We start from the raw sequence: 19,820 nt of genomic DNA, 5'->3' as shown, positions 1-19,820 counted from the left end.
CGTTCCCTCCCCTTCCTCATCTACTCATCTTCTCTTTCCGTCCACTCTTGCCTTGTCCTTACCTCCCCGCTCACTCTCCCCCTTCCATTGCCACCCTCTACCTCTTGCCCCTCCCCCACTTCCCCTAACCCTCATCTCCCCTCTCTCTGTTAACAAGGTTAGAATGATCAAGTTGAAGTAATGGAATATTTGCACTAACTTCGTCCGTAAAAGTTCATCTGTGTGTGTGTGTGTGTGTGTGTGTGTACAAGATACCATTTACATTTTTCTTAACTTCTCTTTGTTCAGGAAAATCTAAAAATGCTAATTGTCAAATGACTTGGGTTTATTAGATTATGGGAGAGAGAGAGAGAGAGAGAGAGAGAGAACGTGACTCAGCTTTCCACCATGTAAATAATAGTTAAGATGAAACCGAGCGAAAGAGTAAAAGTCAGCGCAGAAGTCTTGAAGTCAGTGGATAGGCGTGCTGGCTCTTACCTCAAGTGACTCGGGGTGTTTGAGAGAGAGAGAGAGAGAGAGAGAGAGAGAGAGAGTAGCTTATTTGCCTGAGAGGGGTACGAGTATTTCCTTCCTTTTGCAACCTTTCACTGCATTTTGTTCGCTTCATGCTCGCTCTCTCTCTCTCTCTTTCTCTCTCTCTCTCTCTCTCTCTCTCTCTCTCTCTCTCTCTCTCTCTTATGTTTTCATATTATCCTCCTCCCTTTCCTCCACCCATCCTTTGCATTTTTTCTTTCTCCCCCTCTCTCTCTCTCTCTCTCTCTCACCCTTGACCCTACTCCTTCAGCTTCTCCTTCTTCCTCTCCCCCTTTCCTCTTCCTTTCACCTCTGCCTCCTCCTAATTCTTCCATTTTTTCCTCGTTTCTTTGCTCACGTTTCTCTCCTTTCTCCTTACGCCTCCCTTCCTCCATTTTATATTTTCTTTCTCCCTTTTTCACTTTCTTTTTTTTCTTCTCTTCCCTCTTTTTCTACTTCCGCCCCATTCTTCTTTTCCTCTGGCTTTCTCTATCTGTTCTTGTTTTTATTAATTCTCTCCCACCTTCCTAATTCTACTCTCATTTTCTTTTTTTCCTCCCTTCTCTCTCCTTTCCTGTCATTCCTCTTCTTCCCTCTTCGTCTTCCTTCCCTCTCTCGCTTTTTCTCCCTATCTTGCCCTGTCTCTTTTCTTTACCTCTAATATTCTTCCTTCTTCTTCTTCTTCCTCCATCTTTTGCAGTTTCTTCCTCTTTTCCCTCCTCCTGCCCTCCTCTTTCATCCTCTCTCTCCCTCTCTCACACCACTTCTTTCCTCATCCTTCAATTCCTCCTGTTACTCTTCCATCCTTCCGTTGTTACTCTTCCTTCCTTTCATCTTCTTTCTCTCCTCTTCTTTCCTCCGTTTCCACTCTCCTCCACATCCTTACTGCTTCCTACCTAACCCCCCCCCTTTCTCACTTCTCTCCTCCTTCCTCCTTCCTCTTCCCCGTCCTCCTCCGTCTCTATCTTCCTCTGTGAAAGACCACACACATTTGCCAGATAAGTCAGGCCTTTGCAGTTTACTCAAAGATTCTCTCTCTCTCTCTCTCTCTCTCTCTCTCTCTCTCTCTCTCTCTCTTGTCGCAGAAAACCACACACACACACACACACACACACACACACACACACACACACACAACAAAGGCGCTCAGAAGCATTCTTAGTTATTCATGCTGGACACACACAGACACAAACACACAGGCACTTACAGCTGTGCAGAAAAGACACACGCACGCATATTAGAGAGAGAGAGAGAGAGAGAGAGAGAGAGACAGACAGACAGACAGACAGACAGACAGACAAAGAAATTGAACCTGCATGAAAATGAACCAAAGGAGAGAGACAAAGGGAGAAATAAAATATTTGTGAAGAAAAAAAGAAAACAAAGGAATACAAAGGAAAGCAAACAGCAACAGACCTAATGGTCCTTTCGAGGCTGCTTGTTACAGAGTAGACTATGACTACGAGATCTAATTCTACATGCCGAAGGATATGGATAGTAATGCTAAAAGGCTTCCCCCGCTTCCAAACCCTCCAGTTAAAAATGGCAGGAAAAAGTGAGAAGGACCACAATGCAGCATGGAAAAACTGACATTGATATTTCACATGAACGACTAAAAAGGAAAAGTTACATTCTATAATACTTTATGTATAAGCTACCAGTTTGAATAACCTGAAAGTAATAAAGTAAAATGAATAATCAAATACATAAATAACTAACGCATGACATTATGCACGGGTACACTGAGTTAACGGGGCGTGTGTACACACAGTGTGGAAAATGCACAATATGGATGTTCAAGGGTGGTGCGGCAGCCTTGCCTGGCGCTTTTATGGTAGGCAACAGTCAATCAGGCCCCAGCAACAGAAGCAACAGAATGTGGACGAATAAGAGGGAAAAAACAAGGGGTAAGAGGAAAATCGAGAAGACAGAAGTGTGTGAAGAAAGAAGAAAAATGTGGATAATGAAGACGAAAATAGCAGACAGAGAAAGGGAGAGATGCGTGAAAGTGGAGAATAAGATAGAAGATGAGCAAGTGAATGTCGAGAAGACAGAAGAAAGAGAAAGGAGAATGTAAAAGAAAGCGAGAAATAAGAGGAACTGGAGGAGGAAAAATCGACAATAATGGAAGAAGAGGTAACGGAGGAGAAGTGGGAAGAGGAAGAAAAATGGAGAAGAACTGGAAGAAAGAAATAAAGAAAAATACAGTGTGAAAAAGGAAAAGGAGCGGCAAGAAGATGAAGAAAAACCTGAGGAAGACCCGACAGAAAAAAAGAAAAGACAGGTATTTCGTGACAGTGAATTATAAGATATGTAGTGAAAGAGGTAAGTGGAAAGAGGGTGGAGGAAAATAAGAGCTAGAAGAAGGAGAAAATGCGAAGTATACAAAAGACGGAACGATGTAAACCAGAAAAATACTGGCCTCTTGAAGTTTTCCCTTATCAATGACAGAGGAATTAAAACACACACACACACACACACACACACACACGTCATACCAATACGTAAGGCAGTCAAACATCAGTGACATCCGCCCTTTAAGTGTTTCGAGATAATCACACTTGAATGTTGAAACCTTCTTATCTTGTCTCCAGAACTATCTTGTCGACACCGATACAGCAAGTCTCAGAAAAAAAAAAAAATAGATGATGGAAAAAAAAGTGATATATGGAGAGTCATTGGCTGGTTAGGTGGCTTCTTTTCTCAAGATTTCACATACAGGGAGGGTCGTATATTATGCTCTCCTATCTTACGTGTTGCGGGGACGGCTAGGTCTGCTGGTGTGGGGGGCACTGACACAGTGGCTGGTCCGTAATTATAAATCAATCATGCAATCTGTGGACGTGTACAAGAAGATATAAGTAAAGCATGAATGGGGTATGAGAAGTAAAAATGATGTAGGGTAGACATTAAGAACACTAAGTAAGACATCCTCGCAACAGAGAAGAATTGGAATGAACAATATATGGACCACCCTGGGCACACCAATAACACCCCTGCATGGTGACTGGAACAGCAGAAGAACTGACACTGTTAAAACCTAGGTTCCATTCTCATTAGGCAATTGTATAGGAGTAAGCGCTTACCTTTGGCGGCAATTAATGGTTCTCCTCTAGAATTCGAGACCACTATACACTGATCACTTCTGGCCTGTGTATCACCCCATCCTGATTGCTGACCTGCAACAAGAGAATCAGTCTAGAATATGATGCTATACACTAGGAAAGGTTACAGAAAGGATGTAAAGTTGAAGCAAGAGACTAACACAAGAATATGGTGCTAGTCACGAAGAAGTCAACGAAAAGGATCTAGAGTCGTAGTACAGTAGTCTTTTTTTTTTCCAGAATAACGCTTATGATATGCATTACACAGCAGTGCTATGAAAAGGTTGTAGAGTCATAGTAATGTCGAATTTTTATTAAAGTACAGGTTGTAGGCTGCAAAAGCACGAATTATAGTGTATGGAAATAATTATGAAGCTTCTCTGTAGCCTACGCCTCACTCCTGCCTATGTGAGATATAGCTGAATGTCAGTACCCAGCTGAAGACGGGTATAAAAAAAAAAGAAGACCAGGGTAAGGTCTATGTTCGACCCATACCACTGATAGAGCCTTCGTATATTTCTGTGTCCACTGATGAAACAATTTTATGTTATTTTCGAAGTCATTGATTATTATACGAAAAACTTTTTCATACACTCAGAGAAAGTAACGCAGTCCATGCTAGACTCATCCTAAACACGGGAGAAGGGAGGAGAAAAAGCGTAAAGGTAGGCAAGAGGAAGAAGGAAGGGAGGTAACGGCGGAAGGGAAAGAAGGTAAGACAGGGGTAGGGGCGAAGAGACAGATAGTGGGGAGAAATGGAGGGAGGTAGAGAGGAAGAGGGTGAACGATGATACAGCCAAAAGGAGGGGTGGGGGAGGGAAGCAAGAGGAGAGAAGGATGGAGGGAGGTGAGGGGAGGAGAGATGGAGGGGGGAGAGAAATATGATGGTGTTGTGGGAAGTGTCTCTGGCTGGAGTAGGAGAGAGAGAGAGAGAGAGAGAGAGAGAGAGAGAGAGAGAGAATCTGAGGAAAAGTTACAAAAGCTGGCAGTATATATGACTGAAATTATGAAATATGAGAATAATAAAAGAATAAGGAGAGCAGATATACTAGAGAGGGAGAAGAGGAGGAAATATGCGGCAATAAGGCATATGAGAGAGAGAGAGAGAGAGAGAGAGAGAGAGAGAGTTGGAAGATGAAGTCATGGAGGAGCGGAAGCCATGAGAATAAAGGATACAGGAGACAGAAAGAAGATAGAAGAAAGAGAGGAAAAACAAGGAGTGAATGAAGGGAAGGAGAAGAGAAGGGAATTGAGAATGAAGGTGAGCAGGAATGACGGAAGAATGACAGAAAGACATGTACCAAGAATGGAAGGAAGGAATGCAGGAAGGAGAGATGGACGGAGAAATGGAAGAGAAGAAAGGAAGGAAGAAATGGAGATGAAAATAGTCATAAGAAGAGAAAGTAGGAAGAAAGGAAGAAGAGGAGAAAGGAAACAATAATTAGCACAACGAGAGATGAGAAGGTGGAGAGTTGGAAGGAGAGAATCAGAGAGCAGCAAGGGAGAGAGGAGAGAGAAATGAAAGAAGGAAGGGAAAAAGGAAGGACAGGGTCGATGGGGAAAGAAAGATGGAGAAAAAGAAGGAAGGGATATAAAAGAGACACAACAACGAGGACCATGAGAGTCGTTGGAGAGAGAGAGGGGAGGAAAGAAGGAAAGAAGGGAAGGGAAGGAAGGAAAAAGAGAGAGAGAGAGAGAGAGAGAGAGATGAGGAAGGGAGGGAAAGATAGGGGAGACAAGAACGACCAACGTGAATGGAAGGAGGAATGGAAAGAAAGATAAGGGAGGAATGGAATAGGAGATAAAGAGGGAAGAAGGAGAATGGAAGGGAAAGAGAAAGAACGATGGAAGAAGTAAGACAGAGAGAGAAGGTTAAAGAAATATGGAAGGAGGAATGAAGGAAGGAAATGTTAGGAGGAAGGAAGGGAGAAAGGGCAAATAATAATATGCAAGATGAGAGGAAAGAAGGGGGTAATGAAGGAGAAGGAAGAGGGAGAGAAGAAGGAAGAGAGAGAAGGAAGGAAGGGAGGAAGAGTGAGGAGAGACAATAACGAGCACCATGAGAGTCGTTGGTAAGATGTACAACCTCTGTCACACTCCCCCTCCTCCTCCACTTTCTCTTCCTCCTACACTTTCTCTTCTCCCTCCTCTTCCTTCCTCCTCCTTCCGCCACATCATCCTCTTCCTCCTCTACCCCCACATCCTCCTCCTCCTCCTCTTCCTTTCACACTCCCCTTCCTGCCCATATTTTTCTTCATTATTACCCACTTTAATCTTTTCCTGTACGCTTTTCCGTCATTCATATCCTCCACTTCCTCTTTCTACCACATTTGTCTTTCCCTCACTTTTTCCTCTGCTTCCTCTTTCTCTCCACTATCCCCTATTCCTGCACATTTTGTCCTCTTCCTTTTCTATTCCTCCTCCTCCTTTACTTTCTCTTCCTCCTGCATGCCTCTTTCTTCCACTCTTTCTCATCTTCCTCCTCTTCCTGCACAGTGGCTGTTATGAAAGCCAGTATGGTACATTAATTGGAGTCACAGGTAATGCAGCAGAATATAAATAAGAGAGCATCATCCATACTTTGTATAATTCCTTAGTACGCCCACACTTACAGCTGCACAGTACTGAAACTATTTCTGGTCACCTTATCGCAAAAAAGCTTGAGAATACAGTGAATGGTAACGTAAACGACATTAAGACTCAATAATAAGTCATGTGAGGAAACACAGACCTTAATCTGTTTACCTTAACTAAGCGTGGACACGAGTTTTTTCATCCAAGCATACTATTACGTATCAGGAAAAAAAAACTTCACAATAGCTCCGTCGAATCATACTATAGGCAGTTGTCATGATAATGTTAGCACCCGTTTCCAGTCACATGAAACTAAGTATTTCTTCTTCATTTATGTTGTAAACACGTGAAACAAATTGCTTTACAATTTCGAAAACATTGGCACTGTACTTACAACTGAAAACTGCATGGATTAGTATGTGGCATCTAATCCCCAGTTAAACATGTTCACTCTTATACAACACATTTCTGACACATAAGTTTACAACAGTACAGAGCATGAAGGATACAATCGCACAACATCGTTGTATACAGTCAGCATCAGAAATTCACTTCAAACATATGTTATAAGTCGATCCGATAGCACAATGGTGAAGAACTGACTGCTTAAAGTAGCCAGTTATACGAGTATGCGTCTTCATTTCGGTGACGTGTTTCATTTATTTATACTTGCTTTCCTATATAACACTATCATATTACCATTTCATATCACACAAACGCATGAAGAGGATTTATGCTGTCGACTGTACCCACTGTTGACTTACGGTTACCTTCCCTTACACGTTAAGATAATCCTCACTTTTTCCTGCCGGCTTCGGCTGAAAGAATTGGTGGCTTGGGGGGAGGGCTTCCTATTGAGCTGTCGTTGTCATTGACTATTAGAACAGTTAACTATAACCTATCCAATAACAGGCAGCCTCGAGAGGGCCAATAGGTGTGCTGTTGGTTGCATTCCTCTGTACTCTTTTGTACTCATCCCTCATTCTCCATTTCCTTCTCCTCTCTTCCTTCCATCACTCTTTATCTGCATTCTCCCCCTCCCACATTTTCCCCTTCTCCACTTCCTCCTCCTAATATACTCTCTCTTCCTTTTACTTCTGGCTCCTAATTTCTCTTTCCTTCCTCTCTCGTTTTTTCACACTGTCTTCTTCTTCCTCTTCCTTTGTAACACTCTCCTCTTCCTCTTCTTTATCGGTCTCTTATTTCTCTTCCTTTTCCTCTTTGTCAACACTTTCCTCTTTCTCCCCCTCTTTTTACACACCTCTCCCCCCCCCTTCTCTCACTCTCTCTCTCTCTCTCTCTCTCTCTCTCTCTCTCATCAATTTCCCTCTTTCCATCAACATTTTTCCCCATCTCCCCTTACCATTTAAAAACCTTTCGTTTTATATGTTCGTTTATATTTCTCTCATTTCTTGCAATTTTCTCCTTCCCCTCCTCGATTTTAACCATTATCCTTTTTTCTCTCTCTCTCATTCTTTTATTAATTTTCCTAAATCGTCCGCCTCTCCGCATCTTCATTATTTTTTTTATAACTTCTCTCCCCTTCGGTCGTCCACTTTGTTATTTCTTTTCGTTTCTTATCTTTTCATATGTACCTCTTATTCTTGTCAGTATCATCGAGTTCTTTTAAGTCTCAGTTTTCTCCCTTCCCCCCTTTGTTTTTCTCCTTTTATTATCCCGTACTCATATCGTTTTTTTTTTTTTTTTTATTCCATCTCTTCCATGCTACACTAACTTTTGGGTAGGAGAGGGAAGCGTGTTAATCCCTAAGTCCAAGATCGTACTTTTCATTTTATTCTTTTACTACCAAACAGTAGGGGGACGCCTTCACTTGGTGGTACCGACATAACCAGGCGGCTCCACTGCCTGGTTATGCAAACGTCCCTCATCAACTTCCTAATTCCATGAAAGGAAGATGTTGGATTTTAGGAGGACGGCAACATCAGCCTGCAGTCCACTGGGTTCACGTTCTGATGAGCCGCGGGGTGCAACTATTATTACTACTACTACTACCACTACCACTACTACTACTACTGCTACTACTACTACTACTACTACTACTACCACCACGAGGCAATTCTGTTCAGTTTAGGGGAGACATTTTCGGACTGGAGGTGTTAGATGCAGCCTTCATTAACCCCTTCAGTGTTTGACATCATCCCGAAAATAAATAAACCGTCTGAGGGAAACAAGAATTAAAATTGAGGTCACCGGATTGAAGGAGTTACTCCGCGGCGGCGGTGAGTGTCTGGTTGCTGAATAAAATCGTCCGTCGTAAGCTGGAGTGAAATACGCAATTCTGAACATTCGGCCAAAACGCTCGTGGTGATCATCTTACTATTTTTGTGTATCTTGGTTTCCTCTTGAGCTCAGTAAAATCGTCTTATGTTAACCGAAATTACAACTCTGAGTACGCAGTTGATATGTAGAAGTTCACCCCTTCAGTACGATGAGGTTTTAGGCTATTCTTGCTGCACTCATACGATTTTCTTCAGCTTACGAGAAATGTCTTGTAATATGGAAGTTGTACCTAACCTCTCCAGCTCGGAAAATCTCTCTCCAGCGAACAGTATGAATATAATGAAAAGGTGTCATCGCACTGAAAGGATAAAGGCTTCAACAATGTCTCCCACGCAGAACAGAACACCGACCCTCCAATTCCCAGCCACCTGTTATACCAACTGGACTACACTTCTTCGCCTAAACCCCCTCACGCCGAACACTTTCTTTTCCTGTTATATTCCTGCTACTTTCAGACGGTTTCTTCCTGCTTTGGGGAGACTTTCCGAACGGTGGAATTATATTTTGCCTTCATTAATCCCTTCACTGCTATAGTTCTTTTATACTAACTTGGTCTAGAGTTTCATCCTTTTGCAACTTATTTTACGTAGCTCAGTGCCAGAAAATCACAGTGTTCTAGCTCTAGATCGTTTTTCGTAGCTCTTCTTTGTGACTAGTACCATATTCTTGTGTTAATCTAATGTGAGTTGGCCATGTTAGACCTGGTTGGAGTAAAATGAGTATAGCGGACATTATACTATTTTTTCCTTATCTTTACATGATCTTATTCAACTTCTGAATAGCTTTCGAACAGGAGGACTTTAACATATCCTTCAGTAATCCCTTCACTTTCATATTTTCTCTGGTCTCCTTCCTTTCTCCTCGCCTCATTCTCTTCTCTTTTACAGCCCTCACTTCCTCTTCACTCCCTTTTCCTTTTCTTCCCCCCTTCTCACTTGTTCCTTTTCATCTATGTCCCCCTCCCCTCTCCCTTGCATTCTCTTCTTTCCCTTCCTCCATTTTCATCATTCCTCGTTCTTTTCTTCTGTTCTCTCCTCTTCTCTTCTTGCTTCTAACCCTGGCTTCATGTTTGTCCCATTACCTTTTTCCTTCTTTCTATTTCTTTTCGTTTCGTCAATATATCCTTTCATATTGTCTCTATTTTGTCTCTCCTCGCTCTAACCTCCTCTCTTTTCTTGCCTCGTACCCTGACTTCATCTTTTTCCACCCTTTTTTTTTTCCTTCTTCTTTTCCTTCACTATTTTCTCTTCCTTCCGTCACTCCTCCCTTCTTTTCCTTCCGTCTCACGCCATCATACTATCTTTCCCCTTTCTCCTCTTTTCTCTTTTTACCCCAAGCTCTCACTTTATTTATCCTTTTCCTTTTTCTCTTCTTATGCCTCTTTTCCCCTCTTCGTTTTCTCCCTCCTTCCTTCCCCCCCCCTTTCTGTCTCAGTCTTTATTCTGCTTCACTACAGTTTCTTCTTTCCTCCCCCTTCCTTTAAATTTGTCCCTCTTTCTTTTTTTTTTCTTTCCATTTCTCTTTCATTATATTATTTCCCCTTCGAAGCTTCCTATTTTTCCTGTCTCTTACTCTGTCGCAGATTCTCTCCCTCTCATCTCTCCTTTTCTAACATTTCTTCTTCCCGTCATTCTTTTATCTCCCTCCTTCTCATTCCTTCTCTCTCCCTCCGCTCTTTACTCACTTTCTTTAACCCTTCTTCTTCGCTTTCTTCTCCCTTTTCCATGCTAACATTTTCCCCCTCATTCCCCCTCAAGCTCCATTTCGTCTTGTATTTCCTATTTCCTTCTTCTCTTCCTAACTCTACCAAAATACTCATTCACAATCCAGTTCTGTTTCTTCTCACCTCTCTCACTTCCGCATGTCTCATTTTGTTGTTTTTCTTAAATCAACATTTTATAGTCTGTTTTAGTTCTTTCTCCTTCTTGTACACCCATCTCCCCCCCTTTCTCTGTCTGTCTGTCTGTCTGTCTGTCTGTCTGTCTCTCTCTCTCTCTCTCTATTGTTTCATATTGTTTGGTGTGAGTCGTTTTATGAGTCAAACACACACACACACACACACACACACACACACACACACACACACACACACATTTCTCTCTCTCTCTCTACATTTGCAGGGGTACACGGCGTTGCCCGGGCCAATAAGGCGAACACTCTAATCCTATTTGTTCTAGTTCAATCACAAGCATATACACACACATACATACATACATACAATTTTTCACACACGGTGTCACATATCCACATTTATCTCCACCCCTTCCTCTCGTCCCAATCCCCCCCCCCTCCCTCTTTACATTTCCCCTCTTCTCTCCCCTCGGCTGTCAGACTTCCCACAGCTGAAATATGGACCAAATGAGGAAACAGGGAGGGGAGGAGGAGAAAGAGTGGAGGAGAGGGAGAAATGAGTGGGAATGTCAGAGGGGCGAGGGATGGCAAGGACGGCGAATGGGAAATGAAAGTACTGATGGTCTTACTCTTTTGTATTTTATTCTTGCTATCTAAGATTGAATTTAGTCAGCCCAGGGTGAGATTTTTCGAACTGAATGGGTTAGCCTTCCTTGAACTTTCCCTGGACCTTCCTTTCATTTCATTCTTACTATATCCTGACAATCTGATTTTATTTAAGGAAGATTTTACTAACTGGAGAGGTTAGATATTGCTCCGTAAATCCCCTCTTCTTACCACATTCTTGCTCTCTCTAAACGATTTTTATCAGCTTTTTTTTTTTTTTTCTTTTCAAACTATGGATATGGGACATAGCTGCTTTAACACCCCTGCACTCCTATGGTGCTCTGTTAGCTAATTTAGTCGCTTAGTAGATGCAGGAATTAAATAACAATTCAATAAGCCTAGCCAATTCTTCAGCCTTTATTTCATTATTTGTTTATCGTGCATTCTTCTGTTTGTCATCTTATTATTTAGAGTCCTACAAGACCGCTTTTTATTTATCGTGAACTTTTTATCAATTATTTATTAAGCTTCGCCATATATATGGAGAAGCTTATTGTTCTGGTAAGTATTACTGTATTATTATTTTTCTCTGCACTGTTTTCTCATATATCTTGACGATATTTTACAGGAAAGTACCCTAGGGTAACCCAAGTACTTGTGCCAAATATAAATAACTTTGACCTATTTTTAAAGGTCATATACCAAATTTAGTGCAAAAACTGCATATCTGACACTGAAATATCTCAGAAACTAATTGAAATACAGCTATTTGTTTGAAAATCCTATGATAAAAAAAAGTTTGCTGAGAACTTCTGGCTGAATATTTTGCCATTTAGCCTAGTGGAAAGTACCGAATTCAAATCTGATCAGTGTTGATGTTAATGTGGCTACACAATATGTAAAGATGTATCTAGTTATTATATTTAACACTGTACTGGCAACTCCATGCTGCCCTTATTGTTAGTCGGCTTTCATTTATTTATTTATTTCTTGAATTCTTGTTTAACTGTGGCAGGCACGTCTACCCTTCAGAATTAACCGATTCCAACCAAACTTGGAGACAATGACCAGCCTATAACTTAGTTTTGTCCGAAAGTTTTGGTTGCTAGGTAATTACTCGTTGCCTAGCAACAGCCAAAAAAACATTTTCGTACTTTTCATGTTTTGAGCTGTAAAAGCATTACTAACGGGCGTAGAAAGCTCTGATTTCTTTGGGCGTAATTTTGAGGTCATTCGGTACCGGAAGTGTGCCATCCATTTTCCGCCTCGCTCCTCCAGTTTTCGAGTGGCAACCCTGTGAAGATTGGCCTCAGTGTCCCCAGCAACCAGTACCGGTTTTCAAAAATGCCCCCCTAGTTCCCCAGCGGCTCGACGGAACTGAATGAAAGTTTGCATACTTATAGACACTGACTAGTACTACAACTTTCTATAGCACACCTACGTGCTACATTGGCCAGGTCAGGGGTTAAAGGTCATCAAATGCGAAAACAGTAAAAATAGCTAAGATTACGACCTTGTTTGCGCTAAATGCTAAGGCTCTGAAGATTGTTAAGCCAGGGCCATGGTTCTTGGGTGGAATGTTGCAATGCAATACCTCCATATAGAAATGACTTTTAGTGTCGAAACTCACTTCCGGTCGCCGACAGCGTCACTTATCATTTGTACCTCAGGTGGGCCAAAGCTTGGTCAGCATAAAGCTGGCCATCGTCGCCTTCTGGTTTGTTTACTTACTATTCTTTCCTTTTGTCATCTGTGTTTTGCAGTTATTTTTACGCACGTCAGCTTTTAATTTGTGTAATATTTGTTAAATCCCTCCTCAACATCCTAAGCTGTGTGAAAGCATGTTGATATTAAATACCACTTTCCCTGTGTAACTGTTTAAGGTGAAGGGGCTTGTTATGAATTATTATTATCATTATACCAGTGCTCCCGAAGGGAGAGTTAGTATTATAATGCATGCGTTCGTGTGTGTGTGTGTGTGTGTGTGTGTGTGTGTGTGTGTGTGTGTGTGTGTGTGTGTGTGTGTGTGTGTGTGTGTGAAAAATAACTCAAACAGCTTTACCCGATATTAACCATGTACTCAGTGAAATAGATGAGAGGGAGCACATGAGGAAACACATTTTATAGAACCATAAGTCAAAAGTCTAGCTCATGGGGCGAGATCAAACGTTGACCCAGCAAAATCTCCCTAAAGTTTTTATCCAGTTTTTACTAAACTTGGAGGAACGACTGTGGGTAAAGCAAGTATGAAATTGTTCAATTTTGAGCAATCACTCAAAAATCAAGGACAGAGGGCAAGGTCAATGTTCGACTCACGTGTCTATTTTATGAAGACAGTATCTCAGGCAGGTTTCATTATTAATATTTTTACCAAAGTTGGCAGAATGGTTCAGGGTAAGCCAGCGGGTTGCCCTACTGTTTTTAGAACAATAAGTAACAGGACAAGGTCACATGGCAGGTCAATTTACAGTTTTTATCCGATTTAGAGCAAACTTTGTGGAAGTGATCATGATAACGCAATGACAAAGAGATTCGATTTTGAGAACAATCAGTCAAAGGTCAAGATCACAGGGAAAGGTTAATGATCAAGGTCACGGCAAGATCAACTCAAACTGCTGTTGATCCTGTTTAAACCAATGTTACTGGAGTGTTTATTGTTTATGTTGCTGTTAAATTTTCTTTGTGTTGTTTTTTCATATTTGCACTGTATTTTTCGGAAATTTCAAGGGTTTCATCATGATTCATTTCCATGTTCGCCCCCTACCATAAAACAACCCTGATCCTTTTGCATAACACAGTCTCCTTTTATTTTCCAGGTATGTGTCGTCCGGGAATCCTGACAGAGAAAACCGAATGTGAGTATAAACACGAAAGCAAACAATACAAAAGTACTGTATTATCACATGCATTCAATATTGAGATCAGTGCTTGTGGTAGCGTTGAAATCATAATTATTTCTCGTACGTCGCAGATGCTGGAAAGGAGGCGAAACAGCAAGCTAATTTACAGACGAATGAGTAATAGACAAGTAAATTATCAGTGGCTTGAATCAACTGATGTACAACTTTGTCTTATTCTTGCTATCTCCAGGCGATTTTATTTAGCTTTGGAGTGACGATTTGAACTGGAAAAGTTATTTTAAAGGCCACCTCAGTCCCATTACTACGAGGAGACATCCCAGGCTGAGTAAAATCGTCTAGTTACAGCAAAAAACATGATATAAATGACGTCGCCTGACTGAAGAGGTTAAAGGTTTCAATGTTTCTGGCCTTACTGGTATACGATGAAACCAGCCAGTGGGATAAGTAGCTTCTGGCAATTTTGGCCGGGAAGTCTGCGTAATTCATGTACAGATGAGAAATAGAGTACGTTATAAATGAGTTACTGATATACCATACGATGAGTCTGGGCAATGGGAAGAGTATTATCTGACAATATTTACTGGCAAGTTTAGCTGACTACTTTATCTCAGTTGACTCAAAGCGTCTGATGCTCTCCTAATTAAAATACCTGTGTGTGTCTAAGGCCATGAAAAGGTCAGTCGAGATAGTTCATGCCCGTCCGACAGTTAGAAACATAATCTAACAATAACTTTTTCAGCATAATACCTAAATGCCCCAACAGCAGTAAAAAGGTTAAAAAGATGGATGAGGTATAGAGGAGTAGGTTATTATATGAAGCAGCGCGTGTAGCTGGGTGTTACTGATATACGCTGGAGCCAAGTAACAGAAAAGACTCGCATCTAGCTATTTTTATCGGCATGTTTAGCTGATGTGTTTGCTACTGGACCGTTTTTTTTTTTTTTTTTTTTTTTTGGCTAAGTATGCACAATGCTTCAGTAATACCACTACTATACCACCACGACAGAAAATACAACAATATGGACAATCACAGTAACATCAGCATCAACAACTCAAAGTATCCTCTTCACTATTATCACCCCCACTGCTACTAACAAGAGTAACAACAACAATAACAACAACAACAACAACAATAATAATAATAATAATAATAATAATAATAATAATAACAATAAGCATTTCATCATCATAATCATAACAGGGCTGCAAAATTGAAGTCCTTTAAAATTGTTTTAATTCTGAGTTGTTATTCTTACTGCACTTATGAACACAATTAAAAAAAAAAATACATTTAGAAGGTTTTCCTCACAACCCATTATATTAAATTTAAAAAATTTAATTAAATTATAGCAAGTTATAAACTTCGATCTAACTATACAATATTGTTCTAAATTAACTGAAAATGGAAATATTTAGTCTACATAATTTTATATATAAAAGAAACAACACTATATTCCATGACTCATATATAAATTCTCTAGTCTTTGTAACTTCTCAGTTTTTTTTTTTTTTCTTCAAAACTTTGGTGGCCAGTCATTGGTACACTTTTTCTGGTGCGTCCCTGTGCATAATCCAGCAGTAGTCCGCCATCATACTGACATCCCAACGTCCCTGGTACCTTCATTCCATGTCCTTGATATCCTGATGGAATCTTTCACCCTGTTCTTTACTCACAGCTCCAAGATTTTCACGGAAAAATTCCAAATGCGAATCCAAAAAGCGAACTTTGAGACTCACGCTGCAACCCTAACTCCTTCATCTTGACCGACAAATTTCTCACAGTTTCTTTGTAATTTGGATCCATACTTTTAGCTAAAAACTTATACATTACTTCTTTGAATGATACCCAAGCCTCTCGTTCCAGTCATTCATCGCACCATCAAATTCTGCATCAGAAATCAGTTTTCTAATATCAGGTCCAGTAAATACGCCCTCTTTCAATTTAGCTTCAGACAAACCAGGAAACTTTTGGCATAAATAAATAAAACAGGCTCCATCTTTTGATAGGGCTTTGACAAACTGCTTCATTCATCCAAGCTTAATATGAAGGGATGGCAGCAGCACGTTATCTGAGTTCACAAGGCTAGGTCTGATGATGTTTTTGGCACCAAGCTGTAGATTTTTTTTTATTTGGCCATTCCTTCTGAACCCAATGTAAATCCTTGGCTCTGCTGTCCCACTCACAGAGAAAACATGGGAATATTGCATACCCTGACTGCTGACCCAGTAATATACACATAAGTTTCAGGTCCCCACATATGAACCAGCGGTGTTCACTGTAGTTGATTTTCTCACGAAGATTTGCCAAATTCTGGTACGTTTCTTTTAAATGCACTGAATGAGCAACAGGGATTGATTCATATTTATTACCATTATGATGAAGTACCCCGTTCAGGCTTCTTTAGATAAGTCTATAAATAGTCTCCATTGTTCTGCATTAACGTATGGAAGTGAAGCTTGGACCTTGTTGGAAGGACACAAGTCAAGAGTGAGAACAGTGGAAATTAGCTATATATCTGAGTGAAGCATGTGGAGTCACATGGAGAGACAGACTGACAAATGAGGAAGTGAAGGAGCGTTGGGGTGTGGATGTGGATGTGATAGGAAGCGTCAGGAGTATCATATTGAGGTGGTTTGGTCATGTGGAGAGGATGGAGAGCAAGAGACTGAGAAGTTGAGTGTATGTGAATGAGGTGGAGGGGAGGAGAGGGAAGGGGAGGCCAAGGATGAGATGGATGGATGGAGTGGAGAGGTAAGTGAGAGAGGGAGGTTTGAGTTGGGAGTAGGGCAGTGAAATGGAGGGGGACAGGGCGACATGAAGGCGATTTGTTTGTGGCCACCCCTTACGGGATTAAGGCGTCTGACAATAGACAGAGAGATAGACAGCTCTGCATTATAATCTCTGCCAAGTTTCTGCACTAGCCCGCTTACGTCAGTGCAATAAACCAAGGATCCATCTTTCTTGAAATATGGTGCAAACTCTTTTTCTCTATTTCGGTACCAAGAATAAGTTGTGTCTGGATGTAATAAGTTTTTATATTTTAACCGGGACCCAAAGAAAAAATGTTACGAGAAGGATAAAAATTGTTTCCATTTCTCAGCGCCAAAAAATATATAAAAATCTCATGAAATAATCAAAACAATTTTTTCAATGTATACATGCAATCAGCATTATTAGCACCGCTCACCCATCATCATCATCATCATCACCATCATCACCATCATCACCATCATCTGTTCCCCACCATCAACAGTAACAACACCAAAAATTGTCATCATCTTCATAACCATCATCACCTCTCCCCCACCACCATCAACAAAAACAGTAGCAACAACAATACCAATATCATCATCATCATCATCATCACAATCACGGACAACAGCAACGGTAGAAACATCATTATCATCATCATCATTCCCCCATGATCAACAACAACAATAACAATAACGACCCTGATAACCCGCTGGGCCTGAGGACTTCTACAATACTTTATTCTTCCTCTCTCCAGGCAATTTTATTCAGTCCAGGAGAGACCTGTTGAACTGAGGGTGTTAGATACAGCCGTCATTACACTCACCGCTACTGAAAGACACTCCAGTTGAACAAAATCTTGTAGGAGCAGCAAGAATAAAGCATACAAGACATCCTAATGATGGTGAGCGTAAGAGAAAAAAAAATGAAAGAAAATGTTACTTTCATTAGACTCTGTAAATTCTGCCTTACACGATAAAGCTGCATCTTCACTCTGACTGCGTTCATGACACGGCGGTATAGGACGTTTGCAGGAACAAATATACCTGAACGTACTCGTACAACCTTAAGGCAATGAAACAAGCAAACAAACGAATGCAGAGAAAGAGAAAATGGTCTGTGTGTGCTTATGTGGATGTCCACCCGGCGATCCGTTGTTAAACACACACACACACACACACACACACACACATATATATATATATATATATATATATATATATATATATATATATATATATATATATATATATATATATATATATATACACACACACACACACACACACACACACACACACGAGTATATACGCGCGCGGGCGCAACAGCAGCAGTGGCAGCAGCACTGGCAGCACACACAAACTCCATACCAACACACACAACAGCGCATACCAACTCCACACCAACACACACATGCACACTAACTGCAACCCAACGCAAACACCACAAATAATCCTGGAAGACCTCACTTGGGTGCGTGGTGGTGATGATGGGGAGCAGGAGGAAGGAGGAGAGGAAAGCAAGAGGATAAGTAGCGAGGAAGGTGTGTGAGGAGAGGAAAGAGAAGGGTTGGTGAAAGGAAGCTTAGGAGGAAGGGAGGAGGAAAGAGAAGGAAAGGAAGAAGGGAAAGACAATGGATGGAGGAGAGGAAAGAGGAGGGAGGGTAGGGGAGCAAAGAGGACAGGAAATAAGAGGGAAAGAGGAGGTAGGGAGGAGGGAGAGAAGGGCAGGAGGTTGGAAGAGAGGAGGGATGGAGCAAAGGAAAGAGAAGGGAAGAAAGAGAGGAAATGCAGGGGGAAGGAGAGTAAGTAAAGGGAGGCGTAGGAAGAGAAGATGGAAAAAGAAAGAGAAGGATAATGGTAGAAAGAGGATAAGAGAAGGAGAATGGTAAGAAGGGGATATGTAAGGGGAGACGATGATAGAAAGAGGGAAAGAAAGAAGGGAGGATGGAAGAAGCATGTGAGGGAAAGCGTTGGAAAAAGTGGGAGAGGAAGAAGGTAGAGAAGGCATCAGAGGCAGGAGGAAGGAGACATGGAGCAGAGGTCAAGTAAAACGACTTGTAGGAGAGAGAGAGAGAGAGAGAGAGAGAGAGAGAGAGAGAGAGAGAGAGAGAGAGAGACTGACAATCATACAGACATAGAGACTGAGCGAGACAGAACAAAGACGAGTAAGTGAAGCAAGTACTAGATGGAAATAGGAAGGAAAATAATATAAAAGAGAGTAAATGATGGGAAGAGGCTCAGTGAAGGCAGTGGTAAGAAGGAAAGAAATTAAAGCATGGAATGGAAATAGATGAGTAACTAAGAGGAGACAAGGGTTAAAACAGGAAGGAACGGAGAAAGAAGGGAGGAGGAAAATTTTCTTTTCTGGACCTATTCTAGACGGTCACTACTTTCTTTAATAATACTCTGTTCCTCACGGTTCTGTCCTTTCATCTACTACTTTCCTGTTATTCATTGGTGATGATCAGATATGTATATCTAGCTGTATTCACTCATCTCCAGATGACTGTATTCTCCACTTTTCGATCCACTTCTTGAAGCATACATCTAATGCAACTTTCACGCAACGAAACAGTATTGTGCCTAAACTTTGATTTATGGTATTTAATTCACCTCGATTTTCCGCTCTAATCTTCAGCAATATGCAGCTCAGTCCCTCATCATTTTTCAACATCTTAACGTCCTTGCTCGAGATCTGTATTAGAGAGGTCATACTACTTGCCTTACGAAATCAGATTCTCATAAGTTACTTGCCGAGAACTGACGGTTTTGGCGAATCAACTGACGATTTTGCATTGCGGCTTTATTCACCCCTGTGTAGAGTGTAGCTCTCACTTGTGCTGGGGGGTTTCACCAAGTAAAACTCATTTTAAACCGGGTTGAGTCAAAGGTTTTACTTCTCATTAACTCCTCGCCTCTCATGGACTCATTTAAGTCTTCTTCACTTCGTCGCAGTGCCGTGTATAATATATATATATATATATATATATATATATATATATATATATATATATATATATATATATATATATATATACGGTATACATATCCTTTTTCATTTTCTTTTCTTTCTTTTTTTACGCCTACTAACCTTAGGACGTCTTGTACGTTTAATTACTGCTGCTCGTACAAGATTTTGTTTAGCTGAGGAAGTGTCTCAGCAGCGATGGGCTTAATGAAGGCTGTACCTAACTCCCCCAGTTCAACAGGTCTTGTCTGAGCGAAATTAGATATCCTGGAGAGAGGAAGAATGAAA

This window comes from Coenobita brevimanus, chromosome 25 (genome assembly GCF_032717465.1).
Source record: "Coenobita brevimanus isolate Jiangsu-jjx chromosome 25, ASM3271746v2, whole genome shotgun sequence".
In the NCBI taxonomy this organism is placed as follows: domain Eukaryota; kingdom Metazoa; phylum Arthropoda; class Malacostraca; order Decapoda; family Coenobitidae; genus Coenobita; species Coenobita brevimanus.
This window is presented reverse-complemented; position numbering follows the sequence as displayed.